Source organism: Scyliorhinus torazame, chromosome 14 (assembly GCF_047496885.1).
Source record: "Scyliorhinus torazame isolate Kashiwa2021f chromosome 14, sScyTor2.1, whole genome shotgun sequence".
In the NCBI taxonomy this organism is placed as follows: Eukaryota; Metazoa; Chordata; class Chondrichthyes; order Carcharhiniformes; family Scyliorhinidae; genus Scyliorhinus; species Scyliorhinus torazame.
Genome location: NC_092720.1, coordinates 143422997 through 143440763, shown reverse-complemented (window position 1 = coordinate 143440763; position 17767 = coordinate 143422997).

Below are 17767 nucleotides of genomic sequence, written 5' to 3'. Positions count from 1 at the left end.
GGACGTAAGTGGGGAAACCGAACAGGGTGAAGGTACTATGCAGGACCTTAATGACAGTGGCCGCGGTCATGTCGGGACAAGTGATTGCAAAGGGGAAGCGGGAGTACTCGTCAGTGACGTTGAGGAAATACGCGTTGCGGTCAGTGGAGGAGAGGGGCCCTTTGAAATCGTTGCTGAGGCACTCAAAGGGCCGGGATGCCTTCACCAGGTGGGCCCTATCTGGTCAATAGAAGTGCGGCTTATACCCTGCGCAGATTTGGCAGTCCCTGGTCATGGCCCTGACCTCCTCGGTGGAGTAGGGCAGGTTGCGGGCCTTGATGTAGTGGAGGAGCCGGGTGTCCCCCGGGTGACAGAGGTCGTTGTGGATGGCCCGGTGTTGGTCATCTTGCGTGCTGGCGCACGTGCCGCGGGACAGGGCATCTGGGGGCTCATTGAACTTCCCAGGACAATACACGATATCATAATTATAGGTGGAGCGTTCGATCCTCCCCTGAAGATTTTATCATTCTTGATCTTGCCCCGCTGTGTATTGTCGAACATGAAGACTACCGACCGTTGGTTGGTGACGAGGGTGAACCTCCTACCAGTCAGGTAGTGCCTCCAATGCCGCACAGCTTCCACAATGGCTTGAGCTTCTTTTTCGACTGAGGAGTGTTGAATCTCGGAGGCGTTGAGAGTACGGGAGAAAAAGGCTACGAGCCTTCCTGCCTGATTAAGGGTAGCGGCGAGGGCGACCTCTGACGCGTCGCTCTCCATCTGGAAGGGGATGGACTCATCCACTGCATGCATCGTGGCTTTGGCAATATTTGCCTTGATGCGGCTGAAGGCCTGGCGGGCCTCAGCCATCAGGGGGAAGATGGTGGCTTTGATTAGTGGGCGGGCTTTGTCCGCATAGTTGGGGACCCACTGGGCGTAATACGAAAAGAACCCAAGGCATCTTTTCAGGGACTTGGGGCTGTGGGGGAGGGGGAGTTGCAGGAAGGAGCGCATGCGGTCGGGGTCGGGCCCTAGGATTCCGTTTTCCACGACATAGCCGAGGATGGCCAGCCGGGTTGTGCGGAAAGAGCATTTCTCCTTGTTATAAATGAGGTTGAGGGCTTGGGCGGTTTGGAGTAACTTCTGACGGTTGGCTTCATGGTCCTGCTGATCGTGGCCGCAGATGGTGATGTTGTCCAAGTACAGAAATGTGGCCCGCAGCCTGTACTGGTCCACCATTCGGTCCATCGTTCTATGGAAGAACGAGACCCCGTTGGTGATGCCGAAGGGGACCCGGAGGAACTGGAAGAGGCGGCCGTCTGCCTCAAAGGCCATGTAGTGCCGATCTTCTGGGTGGATTGGGAGCGGTGGTATGTGGACTTCAGATCTACCGTGGAGAACACCCGGTAGTATGCGATCTGATTCACCATGTCCACTATCCGTGGGAGGGGATACGCATCGAGATGCGTGTACCGGTTTATGGTTTGGCTGTAGTCTACGACCATCCGGTTCTTCACCCCAGTCCTGACGACCACCACCTGGGCTCTCCAGGGGCTATTACTGGCCTCGATGATCCCCTCCCTCAAGAGCCTCTGGACCTCGGACTTTATAAAAGTCCTGTCCTGGGCACTGTACCGCCTGCTCCTGGTGGCGACGGGTTTACAGTCGGCGGTGAGTTTTGCGAAGAGCGGGGGAGGGTCGACCTTTAGGGTTGCGAGGCTACAAACGGTGAGAGGGGGTATGGGCCCGCCGAATTTCAGGGTCAGGCTCCTGAGGTTGCACTGGAAATCCAGTCCCAACAGAGAGGAGCGCAGAGATTGGGGAGGACATAGAGTTTAAAATTGGAGTACTCAGCGCCCTGTATTGCGAGGTTCGCGACACAACCACCTGGATCTGCACTGAATGCGATCCGGAAGCGAGGGAGATTGTTTGGGATGCGGGGGAAACGTGGAGAGAACAGCGCCTGACCGTGTCTGGATGTACGAAGCTTTCCGTGCTCCCGGAGTCAAACCGGTAGGGCGCTTCGTGCCCATTGACCCGGATGGTCATCATCGAGTTCCTGAGGTGCTTGGGACGTGACTGGTCGAGGGTGACCGTGCCGAGTTGCGGGTAGCCGGCATGGTCGGAGGTGGTGGGATGGTCCCAAGATGGCTGCCCCCGTCGGTCGCACGTGTCGGACGGCGATGAAGATGGCGGCCAAGATGGCGGCCCCCGTCGGTAGCACGTGTCAGGCAGCGATGAAGATGGCGGCCCCCATGAGTCGCACATGGCGGGCCGTGTGGGGGATGGCGGCCAAGATGGCAGCCCCCATGAGTCGCACATGGCGGGCCGTGTGGGGGATGGCGGTCAAGATGGCGGCCCCCATGAGTCGTACATGGCAGGCCGTGTGGGGGATGGCGGTCAAGATGGCAGCCCCCGTGAGCCGCACATGGCGGGCCGTGTGGGGGATGGCGGTCAAGATGGCGGCCCCTATGAGTCGCACATGGCGGGCCATGTGGGGGATGGCGGTCAAGATGTCGGCCCCTATGAGTCGCACATGGCGGGCCGTGTGGGGGATGGCGGCCAAGATGGCAGCCCTTGTGAGTCGCACGTGTTGGGTAGAGTCAAAGACGGCTGCCCCCACGGACAGCACGAGGCAGATGAAGCGTCCGGAGGGAGTGGTGCCGGCAGGCACGCAGCCACGCTGCGGGGTCTGCGGGCCTGTGAGTCTGAAAGTCGGGCCTGTGATTTAGAGGTTTTGAATCTGGCCAGGCAGTGTCCTTTCTTGCCACAGTCGCTACAGGTCGCGTTCCGAGCCGGACAACGCTGCCTGGGGTGCTGGTGCTGGCCGCAGAAATAGCAGGGCAGCCCCCCCGGGTTGGGCGGGCAGCCACGCGGCACAGGTCTGGGGCACCCGCTGGTCGGGTGTCCACGAGGGGGTCGCGTGGTCGGAGGGGAAAGCGTTGAGGCTCTGAAACGCTACTTCTAAGGAGGTGGATAGTTTTACCGTCTCTTCTAGGTCGAGGGCGCCCTTTTCGAGCAGGCACTGTCTGACGTAGTTGGACCGGACTCCAGCCTCATAGGCGTCCCGGATGGCGAGTTCCATGTGCTGTGAGGCCGTGACGTCCTTGTAGTTGCAGTTTCGCGCGAATACTTTCAGGACGAGTGGGGAGGAGATGCTGCGTGAACACTTCGTTCACCGGCCTCACGTACTGCCTTTTCAGGATCACGACCGCGTATGTGGTCGCTTCCTCGATCTGCACGGAGGTTCTGTGGCTCACCCGGGCGTGGAGGAAGCTCAGTTTCTGTTCCTCGGTGACGGAGGACAAGAGGAGACGGCGAGGGAGGCCTCAAAACAGTGTAGCCAGTGCGAAAAAAATCCCTTTGGCTTCAGCGGCCTGTGGGTCGAGTTCCAGTCGATCAGGTTTGAGGGCTGCTTCCATCGCGATGTTGTAGATGATTAAATTGAAGCGACCATCAATTCACACGAGACAGAGAGTTGACGTGAACAGTGGTTTTAATCAGCTAGAAGTGTGCCTGCGGCTGCTCTGCACTGAGAGCCGCCTGTAGGCAGCAGATCTATATACCTCCCCCGAGGGGCGGAGCCCAAAGGGCACCAACATGATACAATGTAATGTAATACAATGGTCCATAGGTGGAGCCCACAAGGGCATCAACATAGTACAATGTAATGTAATGTAATACACTGGTGAATGGTTGCTGTAATACATTCACCACAACGGTTACTACAGGCTTTGTTCCTAACCAGGGTTTGGTTTCACTTGTGTGCAGCTGTGGCTTAGTTGGTGATACAATTGTCTCTGAGTTGGAAGGTGATGTGTTTAAAATCTGCTGGACATTTCAGTACAGAATGAGGGAGTGCTGCACAATTGGAGTTGCTGTATTACAGATGTGATGCCAAATCAAGGCTCTGTCCCCCCTCTCAAGTGAACTTCGAAGATCCCATGGCATGATTTTGAAGAAGAGCAGGAAGATTATTTAGTGTTCTGGTCAATATACATCCCCTCAATCACCATCACAAAAACAGACACTCATTATCACATTGCTATATGAGAGAACTCTGTGTGTGTAAATTGACTGCTGGGTGTCTGACATGGCTACAGCTCAACAGTACTTCATTTGGAGGTGAAGTGCATTTTAACATTCTGAGGTAGTGAATGACACAATGTAAATGAAAGACTTTTTACAATTGACACATCACTTCAATTTTGAATTCTTTGTGATGAAGGCCAACATTCCTGGTTGCTGTCTGGGGCAGCACGGTAGCATTGTGGATAGCACAATTGCTTCACAGCTCCAGGGTCCCAGGTTCGATTCCGGCTTGGGTCACTGTCTGTGCGGAGTCTGCACATCCTCCCCGTGTGTGCGTGGGTTTCCTCCGGGTGCTCCGGTTTCCTCCCACAGTCCAAAGATGTGCAGGTTAGGTGGATTGGCCATGATAAATTGCCCTTAGTGTCCACAATTGCCCTTAGTGTTGGGTGGGGTTACTGGGTTATAGGGATAGGGTGGAGGTGTTGACCTAGGGTAGGGCGCTCTTTCCAAGAGCCGGTGCAGACTCGATGGGCCGAATGGCCTCCTTCTGCACTGTAAATTCTATGATTCCATTTTTGCATACAATGTCTCTTGGATTGACATCACTTTATTGCACTATTTTGGTCTTGTAGCAATCTCAAATGGACACCTGCAAAGGAGCTTGGGAATTGTGGTCAACTTGGACACAGACAAGTACACAGCCTCTGCGTATTGTGCAAAGAAGCCAGACCGGACAGAAACTTGCACCCATTAAAAGTCAATCACCATTTCCCTCACGGTAATAGAGTTTGAATCAAGGAACTACAACAGTAGCAGACTAACCGACACCACTTCCCCTTATTTGGAAAGGTCTACGTGCCTGGGACAATGCCCAGCCACCGAGGTATCCGCCCCTTAATTGGCCAGGATCAGTGAGGGTGATCGAAACCCTATCGATCCATTGGAGCTGGAGATAGGACTGCCCAAAAGGGCGCGAAAGAGAAGAAGGATAAGAAGTCCTGCGCACTAGGGATCAACCTCTTTTGTGCGACCATTTGCAGCATATCAACCAGCCAAGTTCAAGGACCCGCGATCGCTACCTGAAGGATGAGCCCAGCCGAGACGAACGTGAAGACTTCCAACCGACCAACGTGGACACATAGATAAAGGCCTTATCTCCCGCACAGAGCCAGTCACCCCAAAGTTAAGTAAAGGTCATCTTAGTTTTTAGGTTTAGTTTAGTGCGTAGCCGCGTGAATCATTGCATATAAAACAAGTGTGTTTGTTAATAATCTGTCTTTTGAACGAATACACTGGTTGTGTGGTCATTCGGTCAATATAAGAAACAGCTTCACATAGAGATAAAGAAGTCAACATTTATTTGTGACTCCGCCGGGACCTCGATTAGAAGTGACTTTGTTACTCCGAGAGAGAGCCCACAGCTTTGAATTAAATTGGGAAAAGAAAAACGAACCACAAGAGTAATTTCATATTGACGAATAACCAAATTTCAGAAGTGTGCACTAACCGCATGCATAACTAACAGGGAAGGGTAAGGTCAACTCGTGCATGCAAATCTAGAGGGATTGTGAACTGGAACATTGCCGTAAACCGTACCCGTTGTTCGATCCACTCCTTATTCCCCCTGTTCCAATTTATACGTAGAGAAGAGATGGCAGCGCAGATGTTAGAAAAGATGATGACTCCACAGCAGCAAGCCGAGGTTGCTGTAGCCGACAAATCAGAGCAGTGCCCCATATGGGAGGATGTATTGAGGAAGTATTTAAAGGGGAAAGGATGGCCCCTTTGGTCAGATTTTTGTGCAAATACTGAGTCAGGTCCAGGAAAGATAGGATAAACTTGGTGGGAGAATTTATGTGAAGTCTATTAAAAAAACGCAGTAAAGTTCAGAAAGCCAATGGCAGTAGTGTGCTGCTTGGCACAGTTGCGAGGCACCGAGGAGGTCGTCGAGACACTCCGCAGACAGTTAGTAGAGAAGGAAGAGGAGAATGAGGGAAACAGTAAGGAAAGCGAGAAAAGTATTGAGGAACTCCGGGAGAAGTTAGCCGCTAAAGACAGGGAAATCGCCGATGTTAAACACGCCCACCAGTCTTGCATAGTACAACCCCCAAGGATTCCATAACTCCCCCTCCATTTTCCACAGACAGCTAACCGCTGATCTCTCAAAATTCTCCTGCCCCGAATGCCTAGTTCAGTAAGTAGACGCACTGCTCCTGCAAACCGACACCAGGGAAGAGCATGTGTCTCTGTTAGCTGAATTACTAACCCTGCTCCACTCCATCGGATGGAAGGTGAACCCCAAAAAGGCACAGATACTGAGGGAGAAGGTACTCTATGTAGGCACCATTATCACCCACGGCAAACGCGAGATTGAACAGAAGCAAATTGACTCCATTGAAATTGCCCCTGCCCCGTAATGTAAGTGCACTCTGTTCATTCCTAGGTTTAGTGGTTTACTGTAGGAATTACATAGATGGTTTTGCCACCAAGGCTGCCCCACTTTCAGAGCTTCTGAAAGAGAACACCCCATGGAATTGGCTTCCACACCACACAGATGATTTAAAACGCACCCTAGGCACAGCTTCTGCTTTACGAGTTCCCAACCCTGACTTGCCCTATGCCATAGAAGTAGCAACCACCGACCGAACCCTATCAGCAGTGCTCCTACAGGAACACCATGACCAATTAGGACAGGTAGCCTAAGCTTCTAGAGTTTTAGACCCGGTAGAACAAGGATTTTCTGCCTGTGAGTGACACTTGCTTGCAGTCTTTTGGGCAGTTCAGTATTTTGCTAATATTACAGGCCTCAACCCAGTCACGATCTCGACCGGGCACACCCACACCCAACTTTTGTTGGACGGCAGACGGTTAGCCAGATCAGAGCAGCTCGCTGGACACTATTACTACAAGGCAGGGATATTTCTGTGAAACGCACCAAGACCCACACATTTTTGGCAGACGCAGGGACCCCACATGAATGCCAGATAATTGCAGCCAAACCCCACACAGGATCCTTGGTTCCCAAGTCACTGCAACCACGTGCAGGCTGCGAGACACAAAGTTCCCAAGACACAGGGGACACATTTAAAATCTATGTAGATGGCTCCTCCACTGTTGAGGATGGTGTAAGAATCACTGGATGCGGGATTTATATGGAGGATTCACAGGGTCGCCCAATAGAAGAGGTATCTTTAAAATTACCCGGCCACTTAGGAGGTTTGCAAGCAGCAGAACTGGCAGCCATAGCTTATATAATTGACCGGACACTTTTCCAACGCCTGCGGACGTACGCTCGGACAGCTTGTATGTCTGCAACAGTTGGACCGAATTCCTCCCCCTATGGGAATCTCGAGGTTTTGTATCCGCCGATGGAAAACCCCTACCCTCTGCCCCTTTACTGAAACACATTCATAAAGAAGCCACCGGCCGCACATCTGGCATCATTAAAGTAAAGAGCCATCACCGCACCTCCCCACCCGGTAATCGCAAGGCCGACGCCTTAGCTAAAGCTGGATCACACAATGGTCACTTCCGGCAACCCCCGAGTGTGAATGGATGCATTCCATCCGGGTTTCCCAAACCAATATTGAAGATTTATCCCAAGCCCAGAAAAGAGCCGTGAGGTGATGATGCAGCTGTACAAAACTTTGGTAAGGCCACATTTGGAGTACTGTGTACAGTTCTGGTCGCCTCATTTTAGGAAGGATGTGGAAGCTCTGGAAAAGGTGCAAAGAAGATTTACCAGGATGTTGCCTGGAATGGAGAGTAGGTCTTACGAGGAAAGGTTGAGGGTGCTAGGCCTTTTCTCATTAGAACGGAGAAGGATGAGGGGCGACTTGATAGAGGTTTATAAGATGATCAGGGGAATAGATAGAGTAGACAGTCAGAGACTTTTTCCCCGGGTGGAACACACCATTACAAGGGGACATAAATTTAAGATGAAAGGTGGAAGATATAGGAGGGATATCAGAGGTAGGTTCTTTACCCAGAGAGTAGTGGGGGCATGGAATGCACTGCCTGTGGAAGTAGTTGAGTCGGAAACATTAGGGACCTTCAAGCAGCTATTGGATAGGTACATGGATGACGGTAAAATGATATAGTGTAGATTTATTTGTTCTTAAGGGCAGCACGGTAGCATTGTGGATAGCGCAATTGCTTCACAGCTCCATGGTCCCAGGTTCGATTCCGGCTTGGGTCATTGTCTGTGCGGAGTCTGCACGTCCTCCCCGTGTCTGCGTGGGTTTCCTCCGGGTGCTCCGGTTTCCTCCCACAGTCCAAAGATGTGCGGGTTAGGTGAATTGGCCAATGATAAATTGCCCTTAATGTCCAAATTGCCCTTGGTGTTGGGTGGAGGTGTTGAGTTTGGGTATGGTGCTCTTTCCAAGAGCCGGTGCAGACTCAAAGGGCCGAATGGCCTCCTTCTGCACTGTAAATTCAATGATAATCTATGATTAATCTAGGACAAAGGTTCGGCACAACATCGTGGGCCGAAGGGCCTGTTCTGTGCTGTATTTTCTATGTTCTATGTTCCCTTAAATTGGTACTGACCGGCACCTACCCAGCCCTCTATGATAAATGGAAGGACACGCTCACAATACAGGACGGAATAGTTTTAAAGGACGCAATTTATGTGGTCCCCACCCAAGACAGAAACCACTTAATCTACCAATTCCATGACGGACACGGACATCATGGAATAGACACCACTATTGCCCATTTAAGACCTTTGTGTTGGTGGCCCGAATTGAAAAGTGATGTCACACATTATGTTGAGAATTGCCTCATTTGCGCGCAGAACAATCCCGAACATTATGCAAAGAAGGGACAATTAAGACATACCCAACCTGTAGAAGGCCCCTGGACAAATCTGCAAATTGATTACTTTGGTCCCCTCCCCCTGCAGAAATGGTTTCAAGTACGTGCTAGTTGTTATAGATACATTTACAAAATGAAACAAAGCACTCCCCACACGATCAAACACAGCAAAGGCCACCGCTAAAATTTTGACCCATCAGATATTTACGCGTTGGAGTCTTCCACGTAGCATTGACTCAGACCAAGGTTCCCACTTCTACGGCAGGGTAATGCAAAACGTTATGACTATTTTCTGCATCAAACAGAAATTCCATACAGCATACCACCCCCAATCCAGCGGCATAGTAGAGCGCATGAACCGCACTTTAAAAACGACTATTAGGAAAATGGTGCAGCAGAACAATACCACTTGGGACACAGTACTACCCTTCACTCTCATGTTTATCAGGAACACTGGTTCCACTTCCACAGGTTTCACCCCCCACACACTTATGACGGGGAGACCCATAGAACATAGAACATACAGTGCAGAAGGAGGCCATTCAGCCCATCGAGTCTGCACCGACCCATTTAAGCCCTCACTTCCACCCTATCCCCGTAACCCAATACCCCCTCCGAACCTTTTTGGTCACTAAGGGCAATTTATCATGGCCAATCCACCTAACCTGCACGTCTTTGGACTGTGGGAGGAAACCGGAGAACCCGGAGGAAACCCACGCAGACACGGGGAGAACGTGCAGACTCCACACAGACAGTGACCCAGCGGGGAATCGAACCTGGGACCCTGGCGCTGTGAAGCCACAGTGCTATCCACTTGTGCTACCGTGCTGCCCCAAAATAAATTTAGAGTACCCAATTAATTTTTTCCAATTAAGGGGCAATTTAGTGTGGCCAATCCACCTACCCTGCACATCTTTGGGTTGTGGGGATGAAACCCATGCAAACATGGGGAGAATGTGCAAACTCCATACGGACAGTGACCCAGAGCCGGGATTGAACCTGGGACCTCGGCGCCGTGAGGCAGCAATGCTAACCACTGTGCCACCGTGCTGCCATGAAAGGCATTGAATATTTATTAGGGCTCGATTTGGCAAATCCCGCAGTAACCGGTCTCACCCACGAAAAAGCAGTTCAACAGATCATAGAGAACATTAAAGTGGCACAACTGGCTGCTGCTGTCTGACTAGGCGCTCAAAAGAAGCAGAGCAAAGCCATCTTCGACAACAAGGTTCACCCCGTAGAGTACACAGTCGGCCAGCAAGTTATGATCTCGTTGTACAACCCCAGTTCCTTCCTGTCTCCGAAATTTGCAGGCCTCTACGCCATTGCAGACAAAGTAAGCCCCTCTGTGTACAAAATAGCGTACCCTAACAGTAAGACTGGTTGGTTCCACATCAACCAACTCAAAGTCTACGGATCACAATGTAGTCACGCCCACTGACGATTCAGCCCGACGTCCACTCCAACCCCCCCCCCCTCATGACGACACCTATCCCTCGACTCCGCCCATACTCACAGGTTTCAACCTCGCACTTGACTCTGATGAGGGCCTCCTGGAATTGACTGACATCCCTGACAATTGGCGTGATCTCTCCCCCATCAGCTACCCTAGCTCCCGGAACGATGTCTTAAATCTTTTCAATCCCTTCCATGAGCGTCCCCACCCACCGACTAATCCGCTGCCCACTCCCAGCAACACTGCTTCCATTCCAGTTCACCAGTTTCCGACCACCCTCCATCACGCCACTACCTCGCAACTCCTTTTTGGCACCGTGACCATTCCTGCAGGCTGGTAAGACATGACGAATCAGACCATCTGCACGCCTACGCGACTAACACCCGAAATCTGCAGACACGGGTCTGGCAACCAGGAGAAGAAAGCACTGAGCACCTCTTGGGCAATGATTTAACGCGATGGGTGCACGCAAATATCTGAGGTGTCCAGATGATGAGAAACGGACACGAGCTAAGAATGAAGGTATCTTAATCTCTGATGGAGCCTGCCCGTCTTCTTCTTTCTACCTTATCTTCCTTTTCAGTACATGGTTTTAATTGATGTCCATGTGGAGATGCCGGAGTTGGACTGGGGTGAGCAGACTAAGACGTCTTACACCACCAGGTTAAAGTTCAACAGTTTTGTTTCAAATCACTAGCTTTCGGAGCACTGCTCCTTCCTCAGGTTAATGAAGAGGTATGTTCCAGAAACATATATATATATAGACAAAGTCAAAGATGCAAGACGATACTTTGAATGCGAGCATTTGCAGGTAATTAAGTCTTTACCGATCCAGAGAGAGGGGTAACCCCAGGTTAAAGAGGTGTGAATTGTCTCAAGCCAGGACAGTTGGTAGGATTTCGCAGGCCAGATGGTGGGGGATGAATGTAATGCAACATAAATCCAAGATCCCGGTTGAGGTCGTTCTCATGTGTGCGGAACTTGGCTGTAAGTTTCTGCTCGGCGATTCTGCGTTGTCGCGCGTCCTGAAGGCCGCCTTGGAGAACGCTTACCCGGAGATCAGAGGCTGAATTTCCTTGACTGCTGAAGTGTTCCCCGACTGGAAGGGAACATTCCTGCCTAGCGATAGTCACGCAATGTCCGTTCATCCCTTGTCGCAGCGTCTGCATGGTCTCGCCAATGTAGTAAGCTTCAGGACATCCTTTCCTGCAGCATATGAGGTAGACAACCATGGCCGAGTCGCACGAGTATGTACCGCGTACCTGGTGGGTGGTGTTCTCACGTGTAATGGTGGTACCCATGTTGATGATCTGGCAAGTCTTGCAGAGATTGCCATGGCAGGGTTGTGTGGTGTCGTGGTCACTGTTCTGAAGGCTGGGTAGTTTGCTGCAAACAATGGTTTGTTTGAGGTTGCGCGGTTGTTTGAAGGCAAGTAGTGGGGGTGTGGGGATGGCCTTGGCAAGATGTTTATCTTCATCGATGATGTGTGGATGGCTGTGAAGAAGATGATGTGTGGATGGCTGTGAAGAAGATGACGTAGATTCTCCGCTCCGGGGAAGTACTGGACGACGAAGGGTATTCTGTCAGTTGTGTCCCGTGTTTGCCTTCTGAGGAGGTCGGTCCGGTTTTTCGCTGTGGCGCGTTGGAACTGTCGATCGATGAGTCGAGTGCCATCTCCCATTCGTACGAGGGCATCTTTCAGCGTCTGTAGATGTCTGTTACGCTCCTCCTCGTCTGAGCAGATCCTGTTTTTACAGAGGGCTTGTCCATAGGGATGCCTCTTCATCCACCTGAGGAAGGAGCAGCGCTCTGAAAGCTAGTGATTTGAAACAAACCTGTTGGACTTTAACCTGGTGTTGTAAGACTTCTTAATTGATGTCGGCCTGACACCCGATTTCTTTATACAGTCATAGTTACTCTTCTCACAGAAACACAGACGCAGTCTACTGACCAATGGCAGTTAACTCAGAGAGTGGTTAGGGTGTGGAATGGGCTGCCTGCTGTGATAGTGGAGTCGGACACTTTATGAACTTTCAAGCGGTTATTGGATAGGCACATGGAGCACACCAGAATGACAGGGAGTGGGATAGCTTGATCTTGGTTTCGGACAATGCTCGGCACAACATCGAGGGCCAAAGGGCCTGTTCTGTGCTGTACTGTTCTATGTTCTATGTAAATGCACACTTGTTGGATCTCACATGGCTACAAATTCTTTCCGCTCATTTCGGTCACCCAGGTAGGGAGTAACGGCACTGATCTTCGCCCTACCTGAGGGCCCCAGAATTATCCGGTCAAATCAAGCTCGGGTAGTGGAGAAATGGCACTAATCCCCACACTACCCGGGGATCCCACCCATTCTTACCCCGCAGTGGCCCACACGCACCTCATGTTCCCTTCATGCTCCCTGGAATGGTTTACTACACACTACACTACAATGACCTGGGCAGGTCTTGACTCTTCCTTTCGCTCCACACTCTAAACCCTTACTTCTTTCACCTTTCTTTATACCCCTTCGGGTCACTTCCACATTGTATTTACACTTAAAAACACAATGGTTGTTGATCACTGCTGCAACCTCTGAGCCCCTGGGACAAACCTTCATGAAACTGGCCACCCAAAATTCCGCTGGTTAAGCAAAGCCTCAACCTCCCATGGTTGCTAATAAAGATGGAGACTGGTCGAAGAAAGCATCCGCCCACTCATAGCATCGACGACACAAGCTGTGAGACACTTGAACGATTGCATTGTGACACTTGAATTAGTACCTCTCGAAATTAAAAAAAAAAAAAATGGGCGATTCACACATACAACGAACAAAGAAATGTACAGCACAGGAACAGGCCCTTCGGCCCTCCAAGCCCGTGCCGACCATGCTGCCCGACTAAACTACAATCTTCTACACTTCCTGGGTCCATATCCCTCTATTCCCATCCTATTCATGTATTTGTCAAGGTGCCCCTTAAATGTCCCTATCGTCCCTGCTTCCGCCATCTCCTCCGGTAGCGGGTTCCAGACACCCACTACCCTCTGCGTAAAAAACTTGCCTCGTACATCTACTCTAAACCTTGCCCCTCTCACCTTAAACCTATGCCCCCTAGTAATTGACCCCTCTACCCCGGGGAAAAGCCACTGACTATCCACTCTGTCTATGCCCCTCATAATTTTTTAGACCTCTATCAGGTCACTCCTCAACCTCCTTCGTTCCAGTGAGAACCTTCAAACACTGGCTGGCGTGCTTCAAAGGGTGCCTCAGGACGGCCACAACTGATCCTATGGAGGAACAGAAACTGCAAGTTCTACACTCGAGGGTGAGTCCAGAGATCTACACCCTCATCAAGGATGCGGACGATTTCGAGGCCGCAATGACCCTGCTTAAACAGCACTATATTCGCCCAGTAAACCAGGTCTACACCCGACATCTGCTAGTGACGAGGTGACAAATCCCCAGGGAATCGCTGAATGAATTCTACCGTGCACTCCTGGTGTTAGGTAGGAACTGTGACTGCCCGCAAGTTTCAGCCAGTGACCACACAGAACATTTGATCCGGGACGCATTCGCTCCCAAATCTGCCAGCGGCTGCTGGAAAAGGAGACACTAGGCCTCAAGGAAGCACGGGCCCATGCTAGCTCCCTGGATGTGGCCTCCCGAAACGCCCACGCTTACATACCCGACCACGCGGCGGCCCCTTGGGCAGCGTGGAACCCCCCCGCGGCCGACTGCGATGCATCCCCCATCCCCCCACAAGCTTGCGATGTGCAACTACCAGGCAACCCCGGGGGGCCCCACTCCTATCTTTGAGGGCAAGCCAAGCACCCCCGGCAGCCATGCCCGGCCAGCTCCTCCACCTGCAAAGGGTGCAGCAAAAAGGGCCATTTCGTGGCGGTATGCCAGGCCCGAGCGGTCGCCGCGGTCTCTTGGGGCGAACTGGGACCGTCACCCCAACCCAACCCTCTCCACGAGCCATGTGCGGCCAGCGGGCGCCGCCATCTTGTTCCCCGGGGACCATGTGTGGTGGATGGGTGCCGCCATCTTGAAGACCCCCAGCCATGTGCTACCAGTGGGCGCCGCCATCTTGGCTGGAGTCTCAGGACCCGGGTTCGGATGACCACACACCGCCCGAGGAAATCTTCCAACTTCTGCCACGACTTGCCTCGGTGACTCTGGACCAGTCTCAGCCCCGAACGATCTCAACCGCGACGACGACCGTGCTCATCAATGGACATGAAACATCCTGCCTGATCGACTCCAGGAGCACAGAGAGCTTTATACACCACAACACGGTAAGGCGCTGTTCTCTTCCCATCCACCAAGTATATCAAAAAATCTCCTTGGCCTCCGGGTCTCACTCTGTAGAGATCAAGGGGTTCTGCATAGCGAACCTCATGGTCCAGGGAAGGGAATTAAAAAATTTCCGCCTCGACATCCTCCCTCACCTCTGCGCTGCCACACTCCTAGGGTTAGATTTCCAATGTAACCTCCAGAGTTTAACTTTTAAATTCGGCGGCCCTATACCACCCCCCCCTCACTGTCTGTAGCCTCGCGACCCTCAAGATCGATTTGCCTTCCGTTTTTGCGAACCTCACCCCGGATTACAAACCCGTCGCCACCCGGAGCAGACGGTACAGTGCCCAGGACCGGACCTTCATTAGGTCGGATGTCCAGCGGTTACTGACGGAAGGCATTATTGAGGCTAGCAACAGTCCCTGGAGAGCTCAAGTAGTGGTTGTAAAGACCGGGAAGAAGCATAGGATGGTCATCGATTATAGTCAGACCATCAACAGGTATACGCAGTGAGGTTTTTGGTACTCTGGATCTGTGGAGACTGCGTTTACCTTAGCAGGCTACCAACACTTGTAATAGTACAACACTATTTTATCAAGCTAGAAACTGTTGAACATACTTTCACTGTGGGTTAACACGATGTTAGATTAAACTAAAGGCCAATGCCTGTCCGAACCAGTCTATGCACTCAGCACATGGTGAAGATCTGTGCTGTAAGCTGTAAGCTCTGTCCTTCTGAGAGGCTCCATCCCGATTGAGCGGTAAAACTGATGCCCTCTGTCTTTATAGTGAGTCTGCTCTAACTGATGATTGGCTGCGGTGTTGTGTGTGTTGATTGGTCTTGCTGTGTGTCCATCAGTGTGTGGTCTGCACCATGATATACTGGTGTATATTATGACATCCCCCTTTTATAAAAACATGTATGTTTGTGGCAATAAATAATGTGTGGTGATAATGTTCCTAACTACGTGTGGGGTATAAAGACATATTTACAGGACTATGTACATGAGAACTAAGCTATTTACATGGGAAAGTGCCTGGTGCAGAGAAGCAGTATGCAACAAGAATAACGAGATCAACACTATATACAAACCAGGGAAACGATCAAACAAAGCAACAAAACAATTCAGAGAGTCCATAAATTTGAAAAGTTCATAAATTTAGTCTCTGAGGTGGGCGACAAATTCTGGTTGACCGACTCAAGGGGGGGGCGGTCAAGAGCCACCGGTTCAGGAGCGGGCAGGACTGCATCAAAGTCAGGGGGAGGCAGAGTGACAGGGAGCTCTGCATAGTCTGTGGCAGGGTCAGCAGGAGGGCGAGGCTACAGTGGAGGATCACGTGGCGAGCGTGGAACAAGACGAAGGGCACTTCGATTGCGGCGCAGAATAGAGCCATCTGCTAGACGAAACAGGAACGAGCGGTGGGCCATCTGCCGAAGGATAACAGCGGTTGCAGACCAGCCACCATCCGGAAGATGGACGCGGATGTTGTCATCTGGAGCCAGAGCACGGGAGTCATGAGCCGCCTTGTGCTGTGCATGAGACAGCTGCATCCGGGAAAGGACCGGAACGTGGTCGAGGTCTGGGACATGGATGGACAGCACCTCAGGGTGCGATTCATGAGTAATTGGACTGGCGACAGACTAGTGGACAGTGGGGCGGAGCGATAGGCCAGCAAGGCAAGGTAGAAATTGGACCCAGCATCGGCAGTTTGACTATATGTACTCCCTTCTTTGCTTTGCAGTTGGATTAGGGGTACAGGGGACTGGACATCACATGGGCAAAATTGTACCGCCTGGCAAAGTTGGACCATTCTTGGCTGGCGAAGCAGGGGCCATTGTCCGACATAACCGTGAGCGGAATGCTGTGTCGAGCAAAGGTTTCTTTACATGTACGAATGACTGCAGATGAGGTGAGGTCATGCAACCGTATCACCTCCAGGTAATTTGAAAAGTAGTCCACGATCAGGACATAATCTGTACCCAGCTCGTGGAACAGGTCGATGCCCAACTTGGTCCATGGTGACGTGACCAACTCATGGGGTTGCAGGGTCTCACGTAGTTGGGCCGGCTGGAAGCGCTGACAAGTGGGGCAGTTGAACACTGTGTTGGCTATGTCCTCATTAATGCCGGGCCAGTACACTGCCTCTTGGGCCCGTCGGCGGCACTTTTCGACGCCAAGGTGGCCCTCATGTAGTTGTTCCAGGACAAGCTGACGCATGCTATGCGGGATGACAATGTGGTCCAGTTTTAGAAGAACCCCGTCTACTACCGTCAGATCATCTCTGACATGATAGAACTGAGGGCATTGTCCCTTGAGCCACCCGTCCGTTATGTGGCGCATGACACACTGTAGCAAGGGGTCAGCCGCCGTCTCGCGGCAAATTTGGACGCGGCGTTCATCCGAGGCAGGTAGATTGGAGGCCGCAAATGCCACATGGGCGTCAACCTGGCAGACAAATCCCGCTGGGTCACATGGAGTGTTGACTGACCTGGAGAGAGCGTCAGCAATGATGAGGTTCTTGCCTGGGGTGTATACCAGCTGGAAGTCGTATTGCCGGAGCTTGAGAAGAATACACGGGAGGCGAGGCGTCATGTCGTTCAAGTCTTTCTGTATTATATTGAGCAGCGGGCGATGGTTGGTCTCGACGGTGAATTGAGGAAGTCCGTAGACATAATCGTGAAATTTAACAACATCGGTCAGAAGGCCCAGGCACTCCTTTTCTATCTGCGCGTAGCGCTGTTCTGTGGGGGTCATCGCACGCGATGCATATGCAACGGGGGCCCATGATGAGGCCTCATCACGTTGAAGGAGCACTGCCCCAATGCCGGATTGACTGGCATCGGTCGAAATTTTGGTCTCCTTTGCTGGATCAAAGAAAGCTAAGACCGGGGCAGTGGTCAGTTTTGCTTCGAGTTCTCTCCATTCGCGCTCGTGGGCAGGGAGCCATTGGAAGTCTGTCATCTTCCTGACCAGGTTCCTGAGAGCCATGGTATGAGAGGCGAGGTTAGGGATAAATTTCCCGAAAAAATTGACCATGCCCAGAAATCGGAGGACCGCCTTCTTGTCCTCTGGTGTTTTCATAGCTGTGATGTCAGCTACCTTGTCCGGGTCCAGCTGCACACCCAATTTGGAGATGTGGTCCCTGAGGAACTTGAGTTCCGTCTGACCAAAAGAGCATTTGGCCCTGTTGAGGCGTAGGCCATG